Source organism: Nomascus leucogenys, chromosome 12 (assembly GCF_006542625.1).
Source record: "Nomascus leucogenys isolate Asia chromosome 12, Asia_NLE_v1, whole genome shotgun sequence".
NCBI classification, from domain to species: Eukaryota; Metazoa; Chordata; class Mammalia; order Primates; family Hylobatidae; genus Nomascus; species Nomascus leucogenys.
This window is the reverse complement of record NC_044392.1, coordinates 17,401,626-17,421,757: the sequence shown is the minus strand read 5'-3', so window position 1 is coordinate 17,421,757 and position 20,132 is coordinate 17,401,626. Positions and strand designations below refer to the sequence as shown.

The 20,132-nt window shown below is 40.3% G+C and overlaps 1 protein-coding gene across 1 annotated transcript in view; it reads left to right on the top strand.

Annotated features, from left to right (window-relative positions):
- Window positions 1-20,132, top strand: part of AGBL4 (ATP/GTP binding protein like 4) — a 1,461,703-nt gene that overhangs the window by 1,071,079 nt on the left and 370,492 nt on the right. The window lies entirely within an intron of this gene.

The following is a 20,132-nucleotide window of genomic DNA, read 5'->3' as shown; positions in this document are numbered from 1 at the left end:
TCCAGCACTATTTTGAATAGGAGTGGTGAGAGAGGGCATCCCTGTCTTGTGTCAGTTTTCCAAGGGAATGCTTCCAGTTTTTGCCCATTCGGTATGATATTGGCTGTGGGTTTGTCATAGATAGCTCTTATTATATTGAGATACGTCCCATCAATACCTAATTTATTGAGAGTTTTTAGCATGAAGGTTGTTGAATTTTGTTCAAGGCTTTTCTGCATCTCTTGAGATAATCATGTGGTTTTTGTCTTTGGTTTTGTTTATATGCTGGATTACATTTATTGATTTGCATATGTTGAACCAGCCTTGCATCCCAGGGATGAAGCCCACTTGATCATGGTGGATAAGCTTTTTGATGTGCTGCTGGATTCAGTTTGCCAGTATTTTATTGAGGATTTTTGAATCAATGTTCATCGAGGATATTGGTCTGAAATTCTCTTTTTTGGTTATGTCTCTGCTAGGCTTTGGTATCAGGACGATGCTGGCTTCATAAAATGTGTTAGGGAGGATTCCCTCTTTTTCTATCGATTGGAATAGTTTCAGAAGGAATGGTACCAGTTCCTCCTTGTACCTCTGGTAGAATTCGGCTGTGAATCCATCAGGTCCTGGACTCTTTTTGGTTGGTAAGCTATTGATTATTGCCACAATTTCAGAACCTGTTATTGGTCTATTCAGAGATTCAACTTCTTCCTGGTTTAGTCTTAGGAGGGTGTATTTGTCAAGGAATTTATCCATTTCTTCTAGATTTTCTAGTTTATTTGCATAGAGGTGTTTGTAGTATTCTCTGATGGTAGATTGCATTTCTGTAGGATCGGTGGTGATATCCCCTTTTTCATTTTTTATTGCATCTATTTGATTCTTCTCTCTTTTCTTCTTCATTAGTCTTGCTAGCGGTCTATCAATGTTGTTGATCTTTTCAAAAAACCAGCTCCTGGATTCGTTCATTTTTTGAAGGGTTTTTTGTGTCCCTATTTCCTTCAGTTCTGCTCTGATTTTCATTATTTCTAGCCTTCTGCTAGCTTTTGAAGGTGTTTGCTCTTGCTTTTCTAGTTCTTTTAATTGTGATGTTAGGGTGTCAATTTTGGATCTTTCCTGTTTTCTCTTGTGGGCATTTAGTGCTATAAATTTCCCTCTACACACTGCTTTGAATGTGTCCCAGAGATTCTGGTATGTTGTGTTTTGTTCTCATTGGTTTCAAAGAACATCTTTATTTCTGCCTTCATTTCATTACGTACCCAATAGTCATTCAGGAGCAGGTTGTTCATTTCCATGTAGTTGAGCAGTTTTGAGTGAGTTTCTTAATCCTGAGTTCTAGTTTGATTGCACTGTGGTCTGAGGGACAGTTTGTTATAATTTCTGTTCTTTTACATTTGCTGAGGAGAGCTTTACTTCCAACTATGTGGTCAATTTTGTAATAGGTGTGGTGTGGTGCTGAGAAGAATGTATATTCTGTTGATTTGGGGTGGAGAGTTCTGTAGATGTCTATTAGGTCCACTTTGTGCAGAGCTGAGTTCAATTCCTGGATATCCTTGTTAACTTTCTGTCTCGTTGATCTGTCTAATGTTGACAGTGGGGTGTTAAAATCTCCCATTATTATTGTGTGGGAGTTTAAGTCCCTTTGTAGGTCACTCAGGACTTGCTTTATGAATCTAGGTGCTCCTGTGTTGGGTGCATATATATTTAGAATAGTTAGCTCTTCTTGTTGAATTGATCCCTTTACCATTATGTAATGGCCTTCTTTGTCTCTTTTGATCTTTGTTGGTTTAAAGTCTATTTTATCAGAGACTAGGATTGCAACCCCTGCCTTTTTTTGTTTTCCATTTGTTTGATAGATCTTCCTCCATCCCTTTATTTTGAGTCTATGTGTGTCTCTGCATGTGAGATGGGTTTCCTGAATACAGCACACTGATGGGTCCTGACTCCTTATCCAGTTTGCCAGTCTGTGTCTTTTAATTGGAGCATTTAGCCCATTTACATTTAAAGTTAATATTGTTATGTGTGAATCTGATCCTGTCATTATGATGTTAGTTGGTTATTTTGCTCGTTAGTTGATGTAGTTTCTTCCTAGCATTGATAGTCTTTACAATTTGGCATGTTTTTGCAGGGGCTGGTACAGGTTGTTTCTTTCCATGTTTAGTGCTTCCTTCAGGAGCTCTTTTAGGTCAGGCCTGGTGGTGACAGAATCACTCAGCGTTTGCTTGTCTGTAAAGTATTTTATTTCTCCTTCACTTATGAAGCTTAGTTTGGCTGGATATTAAATTCTGGGTTGAAAATTCTTTTCTTTAAGAATGTTGAATATCAGCCACCACTCTCTTCTGGCTTGTAGAGTTTCTGCTGAGAGATCAGCTGTTAGTCTGATGGGCTTCCCTTTGTGGGTAACCCGACCTTTCTCTCTGGCTGCCCTTAACATTTTTTCCTTCATTTCAACTTTGGTGAATCTGACAATTATGTGTCTTGGAGTTGCTCTTCTCGAGGAGTATCTTTGTGGCATTCTCTGTATTTCCTGAATCTGAATGTTGGCCTGTCTTGCTAGATTGGGGAAGTTCTCCTGGATAATATCTTGCAGAGTGTTTTCCAACTTGTTTCCCTTTTCCCCATCATTTTCAGGTACACCAATCAGACGTAGGTTTGGTCTTTTCACATAGTTCCAAATTTCTTGGAGGCTTTGTTCATTTCTTTTTATTCTTTTTTCTCTAAACTTCCCTTCTCTCTTCATTTCATTCATTTCATCTTCCATCAGCGATACCCTTTCTTCCAGTTGATCGCATCTGCTACCGAGGCTTCTGCAATCTTCGCGTAGTTCTCAATACTTGGCTTTCAGCTCCATCAGCTCCTTTAAGCCCTTCTCTCCATTGGTTATTCTAGTTATCCATTCGTCTAATTTTTTTTCAAAGTTTTTAACTTCTTTGCTATTGTTTTGAATTTCCTCCCGTAGCTCGGAGTAGTTTGATCATCTGAAGCCTTCTTCTCTCAACTCGTCAAAATCCTCCTCCGTCCAGCTTTGTTCCATTGCTGGTGAGGAACTGCGTTCCTTTGGAGGAGGAGAGGTGCTCTGCTTTTTAGAGTTTCCAGTTTTTCTGCTCTGTTTTTTCCCCATCTTTGTGGTTTTATCTACTTTTGGTCTTTGGTGATGGTGATGTACAGATGGGTTTTTGGTGTGGATGTCCTTTCTGTTTGTTAGTTTTCCTTCTACCAGACAGGACCCTCAGCTGCAAGTCTGTTGGAGTTTACTAGAGGTCCACTCCAGACCGTGTTTGTCTGGGTGTCAGCAGCGGTGGCTGCAGAACAGCGGATTTTCGTGAGACCACAAATTCAGCTGTCTGATAGTTCCTCTGGAAGTTTTGTCTCAGAGGAGTACCCAGCTGAGTGAGGTGTCAGTCTGTCCCTACTGGGGGGTGCCTCCCAGTTAGGCTGCTCAGGGGTGAGGGACCCACTTTAGGAGGCAGTCTGTCCGTTCTCAGATCTCCAGCTGCATGCTGGGAGAACCACTACTCTCCTCAAAGCTGTCAGTCAGACAGGGACATTTAAGTCTGCAGAGGTTCCTGCTGACTTTTTGTTTGTCTGTGCCCTGCCCCCAGAGGTGGAGCCTACAGAGGCAGGCAGGCCTCCTTGAGCTGTGGTGGGCTCCACCCAGTTCGAGCTTCCTGGCTGCTTTGTTTACCTAAGCAAGCCTGGGCAATGGCAGGCGCCCCTCCCCCAGCCTCGCTGCCACCTTGCAGTTTGATCTCAGGCTGCTGTGCTAGCAATCAGTGAGACTCCGTGGGCATAGGACCCTCTGAGCCAGGTGCGGGACACAATCTCCTAGTGTGCCGTTTTCCAGGCCCGTTGGAAAAGCGCAGTATTAGGGTGGGACTGACCCGATTTTCCAGGTGCCATCTGTTACCCCTTTCTTTGACTAGGAAAGGGAACTCCCTGACCCCTGGCACTTCCCGAGTGAGGCAATGCCTCGCCTTGCTTCGGCTCGCACACAGTGCGCTTCACCGACTGCCCTGCACCCACTGTTTGGCACTCCCTAGTGAGATGAAACCGGTACCTCAAACAGAAATGCGGAAATCACCCGTCTTCTGTGTCACTCAGGCTGGGAGCTGTAGACTGGAGCTGTTCCTATTCGGCCATCTTGGCTCCACCGAGAACCACGTTTTTTAGTGTTTATTGAGCCCTAGCAAGTGCCAAGCATTATGCCACATATTGGTGATATCACAGTGACCAAGACAGTCCCTGGGCTCAAGGCTAGCACAGGCTGCAGATGGGAGATATAAACAAACAGGAAAATATTTTTCTGTGCTACAGGAGTTGGGAGAATGTTCCAAAAGTACAAATAACTATGTAATTAACTGTCCCTGTACAGTCAAGAAGACCAAAAATTTCCCAAAGACAGTGGCATTTGAGCTGGCCTTGAAGGATGGCTAGGACTGCACCGCAACAGAAAAGGTCAACAGCATGTACCAAGGCATAGTGGTACAAAAAGCCATAGCATGTTGCAAATGGAACAAAAGATTTGTGGAGGCTGAAATGTGGGGAGAATGGGTAGTATCTTCAGGAATGTGAGGATTAGAAGAGGTGAAGCTGAAGAGGTTAGTACAAAGTCTTGAATGTCATGCTAAAATGTTTCTTTTTCATACTCCAGGTAATAATAAATAACAAATAAGTAAAACAGAAACATAACATGATAGAGATTTCCTCACAGACGAATAAGTCTGCTTTGCAGAGGAGTTTGGACTTCCAGTGTAAGACTGATTTAATTGGTTTAGCGTGGGGTCAGATCTTTGATATTTTTTAAATCTCTGCAGGTGATTGTAATGTGCAGCCTGGGTAGAGAAACACTGAGATATATGAAAGTTCCTGGCTCAAATTCTGACATTTTCTGAGCAACCCTGACCTCTTCCTCTTCCTTGTGTGTCAGACAGTGTTGGGCACCACACTTGTCTTGCCTCTGCACTAACCTACCGGGTGACTACAGGCAAAGTCTCTCTTTTTAGTTCTTGACTTTCCTCATCTATTTAACAACATCAACTAAAAAACTGGTTAACAGCCCCTCTTCCACCCAACTCACAAGGCTTCTAGGACATGAGGGAATGAACAAAAGAACATTTTATAAACACAGTATTAACTACATGCCTGTGTTATGAAGGAGAACTGCCTTCACATCAGCTTTGGTAAAGTCTCTTCCATATTAAAATAAAACAAAAAATAACTTTCTTAACCCCATGTCCCTCTAGGTTTGCTGTCTTTTCTTTCACAAAGTTATTTAAAAGAATTTACTATATTTGCTAGCTCCACTGCCTCATTTCCCACTAATTCCTCAATCCTTTACAGATTGGCATCTGCCCCACTCAACTTTACAGAAGCTTCTCTGGTCAAGGTCAGCAAATGCTGTTCTGTTTTTTTAATGACACTGCTGACCATCCTCTTCATCTGGAAACACTATTTTCCATAGGCTACTGTGACATAGTATTCTGCTGAGTGCCCTTCTATCTCCTCCACCACACCCTTCCAGTCAGCTTTGTTAGCAATTCTTATCTAATGTTCAAATCTTAGAATTCTTCAGGGTTCCGCCCTAGGCTGCCTTCTCTTTTCATTCTCCACAGCCTTCTTGTATGATCTGATCCCCTCTCGTGGCTTCAATTATCATTTCTCTGCAGCAGACACTCAAATCTGTGCTTTGCTACTTTGTTTTTTCTTGAACTCCCAATCTTTCCTCCAACTTCCCACTTGATATCTCCACTGTGGTATCTCAGGCACCTGAAATGTGTTTTAAAACAGAATTCATTATTTTTCCCCAGATTCTAAACCAACCCTTCTTTCGTGGGTATGAAAATCCCGTGACAATCTACTCAGATCCAGAAACCCTTAAGCCAGCAGTCCCCAACCTTTTTGGCACCAGGGACCAGTTTTGTGGAAGACAACTTTTCCACAGACTGGGTCAGGGTGAGGGATGGTTTTGGGATGTTTCAAGCACATTACATTTTTTGTGCTCTTTATTCCTATTAATATTACATTGTAACATGTAATGAAATAAGTATACAACTTACCATAATGTAGAATTAGTGGGAGCCCTGAGCTTGTTTTCCTGCAACTAAAACAGTCCCATCTGGGGGTGACAGGAGGCAGTAACAGATCATCAGGCATTAGATTCTCATAAGGAGCCCACAACCTAGATCCTTCGCATGTGCAGTTCACAATAGGGTCCACGCTCCTATGAGAATCTAAGGCTGCTGTTGATCTGACAGGAGGTGGAGCTCAGGTGGTAATGTGAGTGATGAGGAGGGGCTGTAAATACAGATGAAGCTTTGCTCTCTTGCCTGCCACTCACCTCCTGCTGTGCATCCCAGTTCCTAACAGGACACAGACCTGGGGTTTGGGGACTCCTGCCTTAAGCTATCTATGACTCCTCTCACTCCCCCATCCTCAACAGCAACAGGACTCAATCACTCACTTGTATTGATTCTGATCTTCCAAAAATGTCCTTTCCCCCATTACCTCTCCACCACTCTAGTTTAGATGACCATCATGTCACTCCCCTGCTTAAAACCCTCTGGTGACTTCCCATATTCTTTTTAACGTGGCTTCCAAGGTCTTGCATGATCCAGTGTTTCCCTATGTCTTCAACTCATCTCACTCCTCTCCTCTTTACATTTCTTCCTGTAGTGATATAAAACTTCGTAGTTCTTTGAATGCAGCTTGCTTTCTTTTCCCTCTGGATCTTTCCTTTGTCAGAAATATTTTCCTTGCCCCCTTTACACTATCCTAGCTGACTCCTACTTGACCCTCAGAATTAAGTTTATATGCTACTTCCTTTAGGACACTTTCACTGACTCTTATGGTCTGAGTTTATTATCCGTCATGTTTATTCTAATAGACCCCTATGCCTACTCTCATAGGCTGGTCAGGCTATTTATCTGTCTCCACTACTGTTGTGCCAAGCTCCCAGTAACCTCAATAGGGAAGGCACTAGATTCAAGAGGCCAAAGAAGAGACCCAAAGCTAGCAAACAAGACATGAGGTTTCATTAGGGGCTTACATACAGGGGAGAGAGCCCAGTGGCTGGACAAGAAACCACCTTATGTACAGAAATGGTCCAATGGCAGTGAGCTGGACCAGATATCTGCCTTGCATACAGTCCATTGGCAGTGGGCTGGACAACATATCCACCTTACATACAGTCCAATGGCAGCAGGCTGAACAACATCATATCTGCCTTCCTACAGCCCAGTGGCAGTGGTCTGGACAACATAACCCAAAGGCAACGTCCTGGGCAGGAAAACCATAACTGCCTGCAAACAGCATTTTCGCTTAACGCTCTCCCTCTAGCAGTCTTCAACTGACAACCTTCATTTAATCCAAAACCAACTCCTCAGTCCTCTGTATGGCTTGTGCTCAATGGGATGAGCTGGTGGTTCGGATGTTTATCATAGATAAGCAACAAATCTCCAGGCTGGCCACTCCTGGATTCCCTAGCATGGAACACATATTTAGGTACATATGCTATACAGGATAAATCTAAGGGTATGCTTACATTGTTGCTGTCAGGTGTGTTTACCCTACAACCACTAAACATGATAGCAAGAACTAGACCATGGTTTTATTATGATTCTTCCCTATATTTTCCATGGCTAGCATAGTGTCTGGCATATCACAGATGCTCAGTATATGCTCTTTAAATGAATGAATGAGTGAACGAGTGAATTAATAATAGAGAGAAATGAGAAATGATCTCTTCCCTCAAGCAGTTCACAGTTTATCGAAATTGTTTAGAACAGAAGATGCAATTATAAATATAATGCAATTATTTATAACAGAAGATGAATAAAATAAGCAGTAACTCAGGGTCCAATATGCTGTAGAACCCTAAGGAAAGGAAAAGGAGAAATTACTTTTAACTGGCAAAATTGGTGAAAATATTTCAAAGAAGGTAGCATTGGAGCCAGCCATTGCTAATAATATGAACTATAATCATTTGGATGATAGTAACTACCATATATGAGTGCTTATAATGTGTTAGATGTTGGGTTAAATATCTGTCATGCAATCTCCTGTTTATCCTTTCAATAACCTATAAGTTGGTCCTTATGATTTCTTTTTTTTCGTTCGTTTCTGAGACGGAGTTTTGCTCAGTCACCCAGGCTGGAGTGCAGTGGCGCGATCTCAGCTCACTGCAAGCTCCACCTCCTGGGTTCACGCCATTCTCCTGCCTCAGCCTCCCAAGTAGCTAGGACTACAGACACCTGCCACCACGCCTGGCTAATTTTTTGTATTTTTTTAGTAGAGATGGGGTTTCACCATGTTAGCCAGGATGGTCTCGATCTCCTGACCTCGTGATCCGCCCGCCTCGGCCTCCCAAAGTGCTGGGATTACAGGCATGGGCCACCGCACCTGGCCAGGTCGTTATGATTTCTGATTTATAGACAAGAAAACAGAGAGATGAAGTCTCTTAAACATGATCACCTGCTAGCTAGTGGAGGAGCTAGGGCTCCTCATAAGCAGGAAGTATGTCCTATTCTTCTTTCAGTCCCAGTGCCTAGCACAGGACCTGACATAAAGTAGGAGCTCATCAATACTAAATGAGACAAATAAATGGGAGAATAGAATTTTCAGAAGTAAGTTCAAATAAAAGATGAATGAGCTTGATGGGATCAGAAACAGGCTCCATTCTTTTTTAAAGGGTCACACAAAACTGATCAAAAAACCAGTTCTGTCCAGAAACATCCAAGAATCCTATTTGAAATTAGCCAACAAAGCCACATGCATGTCTCTGCTTATTCAGCCTTCACTTTAACAGCCCTGCCTCCTGGAAATAAAATAAGGGAACTCAACCCAATGGCCTAGGAATGTTTTTACTGATGTGGTATAGATTAGCTTTGGTGGTAAAGATTGGAAGGATTATAAATAACCCATGACAGAAAGGAACTGCCATATGGAGAAATCCATTTGGTAAAAATATTAATGACAAGCAGCAATTACGGCCACCTCTTCTACCCTGAATGCCTTTCCCTCGGGGATGCCTCAACACTGAAACCAGTGGTCAGGGCACCCACGGGCAGTTTACTGAAGGGGAAAAAAAAAAAGCCTGTCAGAACTGTCATTCTTTCTCTTGCTTCTGTCACCCCATGCCTTGTTTGTGAAGTTCCTAAATTTGGTTGCGAGCTGACTGTTTTGACAGTCTGTCTTAATGAATGTTTTTCTTAAGCTCTTGGAGGGTCTGCATATTTTTCTGCATCTGGGTGATGTGGAAAGACTTTCTTCTTTTAAGGAGCTAAGGAGCATCTCAAAATAACTGTTAGTGAATCTACCACACCAAAAGTCTTCAATGAGGACACCAGCATCCTATTGCCTCAACTAAAAATGGCTTTAAATTATTTTAGGTAGATTATTTTAGAGAGTCCTGATCCATAATAATGTTCAGTGAATTTCAACTACTCTTGGAAATTATGGTTCAGTCGCATTTCACTTCAAGTGAGAACAGTGATATTCACTGAGCACCTACTTACCTGCTTAATATAGTCAGGGTTGCCTTTCAGTCAGCCTCACCTATGTGGAATCCAGAAAACTAAAGGCTTCTTGGTATATGTCACAAGGTCCCTGTTTATTGTATTACACATCGAGACAACATTCAGATTCATTAAGGAAGTTCTTTCTAATTGGGTCTGTTTACTTCCTTTGGCCCATTCTAGGAAATAAAAATTTGACTGCAATAGTTAGATAGAGTTCATTAAGTCCAAATCTTTGTCACAATACTGAGAGAGAGTCTCAAAATCCGGATTTATGGAAAAGCAAGAGGATTTAGTGAGAAGGAATGCACCACATGGAATGGGAACTAACTATAGAAATTATATAGAGAAAACATAAACATAAATATGGTATATTTCAAGGCATTCACTGGAGTTCTATATATGCTTTCAATTCCTTCTCAATAAGAAATTGATGGAAACTTGTGGTTACATGTACTAAAAGAATGGTATGTGTTCTGTATGTTTCGTACGTATTTCTCTTTCTACTGCATTGCAGATGCTTTGACATCTTCCTGTCTTTCATGTGCTCACTGTTTTTTTCCCGAGCTAGTTGATACTGATATATCACTTCCTAGTAATAGGAGTCTTGTTATTACTTGAGGAAAAAATTTAGTCCCTGCTTATGGGCTTGCTCCAAATTCACTCTAATTGCAGTCTTCAACAATGGTGTGTCTGAAGAAGTTTTGCATTCCTCCTGTAGGTTCTGCAAAATGGCCATTGCTTATGAATCAGTGGAAATCATTTCTCCCTCTGAGTTTAAGGCCAACATCTCTCTCTCTAATCTGAACATGCTGTATCTAATGGCTTCTGCCTTAGCTATGGAGGTACAGATGGGAGGAGAGTTTGCCTTTAATCTTTTCAACAGGAACAGTAAATTCCTTATTGAGTACTGAAATGAAAGCAGACAGAACCGTGACCAGCATGACATTTCCTGTCATGTTAACTTATTTTTAACTATCATTACAAACATATGCCTTAAAATAATGACACTCTTCACATATTCTGGACACTCCAACTGTCTTCAACCCTATGATACCTTGTTTTGGGCATACTCAAATAAGCATAGCTGTTTTATTTAGTAGCCTAACACAATTTATAAGCAGCAAATGTAAAGGAACTGGGAGGATTCGCAGGAGGCAGATCTGCTATACTGCTAGTAATATAACTGCATGCAAAATCCAATGATCATTTAAAAGCTAACCAAACAAGGCAACAGCACAGTGTTTGGAGGGTGTTCAGAGTAGATGCAAAAACTAGTCCTGAAAAAAAAAAAAAAGGCAAGGTTGATTTATGTTCTGCTTTGCCTATATAGGAACATAAAAGAGGGTGTGATATAACTTTAAAAGATTACATTCAAAATACCAAACATGACGAGAAAGCTTTGGAATTTGCTGAGTTGTCTAGAAACTACATATGTGAAAGACTAAGACTCTGCGGGAGCATAGGCTCTGAAGTAATGAACCTGGGTTTCATTACCAGCTCCTCCCTTTTCTAGCGGTAGAATGGAAAAATAACCTTCCTAAGCTTCAGTTTTCTCCACTGTTCGATGGAAAAAAACACTTCTAATTCATGGGGTGATGTGAGAATTAAATCAGATAACATAAATAGAGGCACCAGCTCATTGCCTGGCATGTTGCTAGTGCTAATATACTAAAATATTCTTACTTCCATAAACCCATAGATAATTTGGAATAAACAAGACATTTGTGTACTTAAAAATGCCATTGCAATAAATCCATTAGACCTCCCTTATAGGGAATTTACTTTATTTTCAGAGAGATTCACAACTTGCCTATAAAATTAGAGTGTTGGCATGAGAGAGCATGAAGAAAAGAAGAAGAAATGCTGTATTGGTTGAATCTTTTTTTTTCCCAAAAATTTTTGAAAAGGCAACTTTGTTCACTATTTTAAAGAGTTTGCCATGAATCAGGATGACTCTGTGAGAGTCAGTTGACCCTTTGTGAAGTGACTGGGATTTGGCATAATTACAAGATGTCAGCTGGGGCCTGGAGGAGAGAAGCACAGTTTGGTTGAGAGCTGTTCTCTTACAAGGTCAGGACCAAATTACTGTCTTCCCAAAAGGAACAGGGAGTCTTAGGAGTGCCTCTTAGAAAAGAGAACTGCAAAAACTTTGGAGGAAGGGGAAAGAAGGAGCTTGAAAGTATCACAAGAAAATTTTGAAAGTCAACATTCCCTAACCTAGCCTTCTCAAGATACCACTACACACAAACACTCACATGCTGTTCTTTTAACACTCCATACTTCTGCTCAAATAATTCTCTCTTTACCCTCCTTTTCTTGGCCTGGCAAACTCGTACTCCAAGATATGGCACTGTTTCCACCCTTCTGAGCTCTCTTCCAGGATTCCTCAGGATGGGTATGTGGCTCTCATCAGGGTCCTCAGCACCATGCATTTATCACAGTGCATCCCCAACTATATCATGAGCCCCCTCTGAATTTTAACCTTGTCTATATCTTCGCACCTATATGATGACTGAAACAGCATGTACCCAGCAAAAGTTATTTGAGCTGACCTGAATAAGGGTCAGGGACCCCAAAAGATTGCAGATGTGAATCATTTCAGGGTGAGGACCTCCAGGCTATGGAATGATGAATTGTGTAAGCTAGAGCTTCCCTCAGGCTGCTTGATATAAGGCTTCAGGGTGTCTTACCACCAGGCCTTTCCCCCCGGCTTGCTCCAGAATGGAACACTTATAGATTATAATAATAAACTATGGTCATAGATTATGCCCACTCTCCTGCTTTTGAGAATCACATGGACCTTTAGAGTGCTCAAAAAGTGAACGGAAGTGCTCATTTATTGAGCAACATAGTATGGCAGCTACATTATTTTATTCAAACTTTATTACTATCTTATTAATTATTAGACTCCATCTTCTAGATGAGAAAACAGAGTTTCTAAGATTTTCCCAAATCCACATGGCTAAACGTAAGAAGTAGAAAGATTCCCTCCAATCTCTAATTCTCACTGAAAATTTTTCACTTAAATTCAATAAGGCAAAGTTGCGTGTGGGTGCTAACTCAGTGCTTCAAAGCTCACAAAATGCTTTTCATATCCAAGACCACATTGAAACTACACAGCCCTAAAAAGCAGTCAGTGTAAAGATCACCCACATTGTCCAGTGAGGGAAGCAAGATACGGAAAGGTTAAGTGGCATCCCAGATGTCACCAGTTCTTGTCATCTTACCTCAAGACCATATTCCACACCTCTGCAGGCCTGGCTGTTTTTCACAGTTGATGTAAACTCAGCTCAGATATACAGACAGTGAAGTGGTTTTTTGTGACCACAGAAGGAAAAGTATCTTCTTCAGTCATCTATTGTACAATGTACTTATTTACTTATTTATAGCTCACGTCATTCCTCTGCAGATTTAAAATGATTCTATATTGTATTAAGCTGCCTAATCACATAAGCCAATTAATGCAAATCATTTTATTTCTTTGTTTTCATGACAGGAAATAACCAAATTAGATAAATTTTTACCTCCTTTTACCTTTCTCACAAATCTTCCCTAGCTCCCCTCGCTCCATCTGCATACAATGTCATTACCAGCATTTCTCTGTTTTCCAGGCCCCCAACTCTGAATATGCTGTTCCGTTTGTTCCTCTGACCTGGGGCCCATCTCAGCTCCAAGGTCTACCTCCCTCACCCCTAATTCCTTTCCAATTTGTCATAACCATTTCCTCTGTAGAATTGTTTATTCCTCTGTTTTAAAACTTACTGCCCCTCCCTCACATACTTTATAAGACAGCCATCCCTCACATACTTTTCTCCCCAGTAACCCAAGCTTGCTAAGGGCAGGGACTCTGTCTTTTGTCTCTGCATACTCCGCAGTGCTTAGCATGATGCCTGGCACACAGTCAAAATCAGTACGTGATTTATCTCTCTCCAAGATGAAGCAGTTTTATTTTCTAGGTGAAATAACATGCTATGTTTGTTTTTATGGGGGAACAGGAAGATTAAGTTTATTGTTTAATATTAACATACCTCTTATCTTCATGGTTCCCTCCCCTCTTTGGTTTTTCATGTCACATTCTTGGTGAGATTTCCCTTACCTTCCATATCTAAAATTTTAAGTTAATACCTGAACACCCATTATGTTTCTTCCCTTTTTGATTTGCTTCATGACACTTAGCACTACCTCAAAATACTATAAATTTTACTCATTTTAGTTATTGTCTGTTTCCTTCATTTAAAAGTAAGCTCCATGGGGGCAGGGATTTTTGTCACTTTTATTCATCATTATATTCCTAGTTCCTATAAGAGTCTGGCACATTGGAAGTGGTCAATCAGTATTTTTCAAATAAATGGATGAATACTACTAGGCATTGTCAGTCAGTGAAAGCTAGAGGGCCTGGGTAATTGTTGCTGTGGTAGTATTGCCATGTCTGATTTGGGGGTAATACTTAGAATGGTGGATCTCAACCAAAGGTACATTCATCCCCTATGTGACATAGCAAGACTAGGTGGGCCTGAACTTTACACACAGTCACTAGAGTCAGTGTAGGCAAATTACCTAATCATTCTATGCCTTAGTTTTCCCATCCGTAAAAAGGAGGTAACACTAATACTTACTTCAAAGGGTTATTTGAGAGAATAAAATTTCTATGAAGTGCTAGGAACAGGAAGTTCTCGAATAAATGATAGCTATTAAACTTCTCAATTTCAGAAACCTTCTATATGAGATACATTGATTATCTTTTTAATTCTTTTGTTGTTTATTATAACTGTGTTTTGGGTTGCATTCAAATTAGTATTTATTCTCAATGATTTCTACATTACTTTTTTGACTATGTTTGGAAGACATTGCAGTACGTTTGTTACCAAACATTGTTGCAATATTTTTGTCCCTAAATTTTTACCATAAGTGGTAAATGTAAAATTAGAAGGCCTGCAAGCAGACAAATAAACTTGTTGGAAACTGTGCTTTTTGCTTCCCTCTTGCTGTAAGTGTCTTTCATAGAGGCGCTGGTAGGACTGAAAGATTCTGAAGGTTGAGGACCCTTGAAAAGGACAGGGCTTTGCATCCAATGAGTAACCCACAATTTATGATTCTACCTCCTAAAGATTCCTTGTTAGTTACCCAGGCTCATAATTTCCTATTCTATTCTGCACCAGCTTTTTAGGTAGATTGAAGGATCTAATTAAATTAAGCCATTGGATTGTAATTATAATTTTGAAACAGAAAATCCTCCAGGGAACATGATCACATTTATTAGTGGAGAGTGTCATGAGCCTTGCAACTGCATACTGTGTACAGCTTCTTACCTTATGGCACTAGGAAGAAGCATGAGCCAATGGAAGCAGCAACACATGAATGTTAGGTTTGTTCATAATTCTTGCATTGACGTTTTGCTATGTTGGTAATTACATGTTTCTTCTTTGGGAAATCAAAATTGGTCTTAGGTCTTTTTAGATAAAAATAATTATTGCTAATATTGCTCAATAATTATTATTGGGCACTGACCTCATGCTAATGTTTATTAACTTATTTAATCCTCACAATCACTCCAGAGGTAGGTTTCTATTATATCCCCATTTTACATATGAGGAAACAGAGGCACAGAAAGGCATGGTTATTAGCTCAAGTTTACACAACCAAGAATTTGTTGAGCTGGTATTTGAATAGAGATAGACAGCTCTGAAACTTTATTCTTAACCTTTACTCTAAACTGCCTTCTGAAGACACAGGCCATGCATCTCAGAAACTTGTCTTAAACTGTCAAATAAACATTTGACATGCTACTCGCTTTATAGTCCATGCTTTAAACACAAACACTAGACTTTGAGCAATGACAGCAACCCATGGCCATGCATGTTTCAGCACAACCATAGTTGTTTCTTTTGTAGAGAAGTTAACTAATTAGCCAAGCAGTAATTGAGATCATTTTATTGTATTATTATTTTCCTTTAGATGGAGTCTCTCTCACCCAGGCTGGAGTGCAATGGCGTGATCTTGGCTCACTGCAACCTCTGCCTCCCAGGTTCAAATGATTCTCCTGCCTCAACCTCCCCAGTAGCTGGGATTACAGGCGCCCACCTCTACGCTCAGTTAATTTTTATATATTTAGTAGAGATGGGATTTCACCATGTTGGTCAGGCTGGTCTCGAACTCCTGACCTCAGGTGATCCACTCACCTTAGCCTCCCAAAGTGCTGGGATTGCAGCCGTGAGCCACCATGCCTGGCCGAGATCATTTTATTAATGCTGCAGGTTTTCTTTCAGGTGTTTAGCTGCTCTTCATCTACAGTTTACTCTTCTTCACCTTCCTGTCACTTGCTCCATTCTAATCTCAGAAGCATGAGTTTATTAAAGGAAAAAGCAACTTAAACATTATTTTACAGATGGGGAAACCACGAATCAGGGAATGAGAATTTACACACAGGCAAGGAGGTGGGAACAACTTGTTTGGTGACACATTTGGAGCTACCTGAGGCCAGTGACTATATCTCACCTGTCTTTATCTCCCCAATACCTAGCACAGGTTTGACTCCATAGAGTCAAACAATGTGTGAGGAAGGAAGGAACTGTGGCACTAGGTGAGGCATGAAAGACAAGGAGTGTCCAGTGCATGCCTCTAGTGGTAGGAGAAGTGCTGAACAAGAGACCAAACCCTGACAACATCACTGAAACCATCACCTGGTGTCCAAATCCTGAAAGAGTCTCCCATTGAGCTGAGCCAGTAATCTACAAGATAAAGTAGGGAGCTCTCAGCAGATAGGCAGATCCCAGGGACTGGGGAGTCAGGCCAAGTCTACAAGCAAATAGCTGATTAGGACTGTCAGCATTAAACATAGGAAGCAAAGCCTGAGGCTCAAAGCTGAGGCTGTCATGCCTTCCACAGATATCCCTCAGGCACCGACTCTGCACTTGAACCTCACTTAATCTGGATAGGACTCAGATTCTGAGAGGGTTCCAGGAGAAACAAACAGATTACCAGACTTGGAGGAGAGATTAAAGGAGATCTATATAGAGATGAAAGAGAAAAAGGTCCAAGAACAGAGACCAAATCAGAGTTTTGGACAAATTCCAATTAGAGAAATATTTTCTCTGGTAAAATGATCCACAAAATGCTGACAGAGCACAAACTAAGCCTTGAGCACCGGATGACACTATAAGAAGCAAGTTTGGGGCAAATGAAATCAATTTATGCACAGGCAAGGAGGTGAGAAGATCCAAGAAGCTACAAGCAATTCATTATATCTGGAGCTAAGTCCAGGTGTTGGCGGGCAGAGCCAGAGGACTGCAGAAGATGAGAGAGGCCAAGTCTTAGAAGGCCTTACAAGTGCCAGGCTAAGGATCTTGAACATCATCCTGAGGGCAATGGGGAGTTATGGGAAGGAATTTAGCATGAGAGTGAAATGGCCAGACAGGGCGTTTGGGAAGTTTACTGTGGTCTCTAGTGTAAGGATCAATTGCCAAAGGCAAATCTAGATATGAGAAGATTAGGGAAGAAGCTTTGTACCAATGCAAGCAAAAGATGATACCATCTAAACCAGGGATGTGATAATGGGGATATGGAGGGGATGAAGGTGAAAAAGGAGACGAGGGCTTCCTTCTGTATTCCTTGAATACTGAATGCATTTCACTATGGCACAGATTTTGGGCAGTCCAAAAATCTAGATTTCATCCTTTAGCCCTCACTCTTCACCACTGCACTCCTCTCTTTCCAATCCACCACCAGTTCTTTCCTTCTTAACCACTAAATACTTTGGATCCTTCTACTTCTCTGCATCTCCACTGCTTTTCTTCTCTTCTAAATTATCAACATCAGACTCCTGGACTTTTATTATAGTCTTCTAACTGTTCATTGTAAACTCACTTGTGCCTTCCCTCCCACTATCACCATATAGTCCCTATTCATTTTCCTCATAACATCTAGTTTATGGTTTTTTATTTTAAAAAATTAGTTGAGATATAATTGATATACAATAAAACACACATATTTAAAGTGTACAGTTTGATACATTTTGGCATATGTATACACTGAAGAAACTATCTGATATGGTTTGGCTGTGTCCCCACCCAAATCTCAACTTGAATTCCCACATGTTGTGGGAGGGACCTGGTGGGAGGTAATTGAATCATGGGGGCAAGTCTTTCCTGTGCTGTTCTCATGATAGTGAACAAGTTTCATGAGATCTGATGATTATATAATGGGGAGTTTCCCTGCACAAGCCCTCTTCTCTTGTCTGCTGCCATGTGAGACGTGCCTTTCACCTTCCGCCATGATTGTGAGGCCTCCCCAGCCATGTGGAACTATAAGTCCAACAAACTTCTTTCTTTTGTAAATTGCCCAGTCTCAGGTGTGTCTTTATCAGCAGCATGAAAATGGATTAATACACTATTACCGCAATCAAATTCTAAACAATATACCACCCTCAAACATTTCCTTGTGCCCCTATGTAATCTCTTCTTCTCGCTCCCTCCCCTATTCCCACTCATCCCCACATAACCACAAGCTCTTCTTTCTGTCACTATAGCTTGCGTTTTCTAGATTTTACATAAACAGAATTATACAGCATTTTCTAAAATTTTATAAAAATGGAATTATACAATATGTATGCTTTTTGTCAGGCTTCTTTTACTCAGAATGATTATTTTGAGATTCATCCATGTTGTGTGCATCAGTGGGTCATTCCTTTTTATATTGTTGAGTAGTATTTTATTGTATAGATATACCACAATTTGCTTATTTCCAGGTTCGAATTGGTGCACATTTGAATTTTCTCCAGGTTTTGACTATTATGTATAAAGCTACTTTTAACACCCATATACAACTTTTTGCAAGGACATATGCTTTCATTTCTCTTGGAAAAATACCCAGGAGTGGAATGTCTGGATCATATGATAGTTTACATTTAATATTTTAAGATATTGCCAAACTTCATTCCAAGGTGGCTGTGCTATTTTATATTCCCAATAGTAGTGTATGACAATTCCAGTTCCTTCATTCCTTACCAACACTTGGTATGGGCAGTCTTAATTTCATCCATTCTAATAGTTGTCTAGTGATATCTCGTTGTGGTTTTAATTTGCATTTTCCTAATGACTAATGATATTGAGCCTTTCTTATGTGCCTATTTACCATCTATACATCTCCTTCAGTAAAGCATCTGTTCAGATATTTTGCCCGCTTTTACTAAAATTAGGTTGCTTGTTTTTTTATTATTTCATTTTAGAGTTTTTGTATACATATTCTAGATTCAAGCCCTTTATCAGATATGTTATTTGCAAATATTTTCTCCTAATCTGTGGTTTGTCTTTTAATTCTCTTAACAGTTCTTTCAATTAGAAGTTTTGAAATTTTGATCAATTTGTTCTTTTATGGATCATGCTTTTGGTGTTGTATCTAAGAAATCTTTCCCTAATCCAAAGTTATGAAGGTCTTCTCCTATGTTTTCTTGTAGAATTTTAGAGTTTCAGGTTTTACATTTAGGACTATGTGCCATTTTGAGTGAATTTACATATGTGGTGTGAGGTATGGATCAAAATTCTTATTTCCCCCCATATGGATAACCAATTGTTTCAGTTCCATTTGTTGAAAAAACTGTTTTTTTCTCCACTGAATTGCTTTCAAATCTTTGTTGAAAACTGGTTGTCTATATATGTGTGGGTCTATTTCTAGACTCTGTTCTGTTTTATGGATCTAATTATGCTAAAACCAAACCACACTGTCTTGATTACTGTAGGTTTATAATAAGTCTTTAAATCAGGTAGTGTCAGTACATCAACTTTGTTCTTTTTCAAAGTTATTTTGGGTATTCTAGGTCCTTTGCATTTTCATATGAATTTCAGAATTAGTATGACATTTTTATAACAAAGCCTGCTAGGATTTAGTGGATTTTTTGCAATACAAATCTGATCATGCCCATCCTCTTTTAAAAATTCTTTAATGGCTTCTCTCATGCTTAGAATAATTTGTTTCCCAGCTTATATTCCCTGGCCTAGAAGGCTGTGTGGGGTCTGCACCCTTCTCTCCTCTCTAGCCTCATCTGTCTTGGTCCCCATCTCTATACTCCAGACACTCTGGTCTCTCAATTCCTTGAATATGCCATTGCTTCCTTTTACCTCAGAGCCTTAATACAAGCTGTCCTCTCTGACTGGAGCACTCCAACCCCACCCTACTCACATCCTTTTGCCTTCTTAACTCCAAATGCCTCTCAGCTCAAAAGTTTCCTCCTCATGGAAATCTTTTCTGACCCCACCCCCGCCCCTAATTACATCAGATATTCCTGTTAAATATTTCATAGCTCCCAATATTTATTTCTTCATGATACTTATTAAAGGGTGAAATCATATACGTGAATATTTGATTATTTTAAAAAGTCTTTCTTCCTGTAATAAACTATAAATGCTAGATGAAGGCAGAATCTGTGTCTGTTTTCTTAGCTTTGTATTCCACCTAGCAAAGAGCTTGGGACATAGTAGATGCTCAATAAATATTTGTTAAATGAATGAAAGAATAAAGTTGAATTTTTGGAATGCTCATCATTTTGTTTCATATCAGTGTGGATCTGGGACTTGTAGCAGGCCTGAGTTGATGCATAAGAAGAACAGGAAAGAAAAGATTAAGCCAAGTGAGGCCAGATCCCAGTTTCCC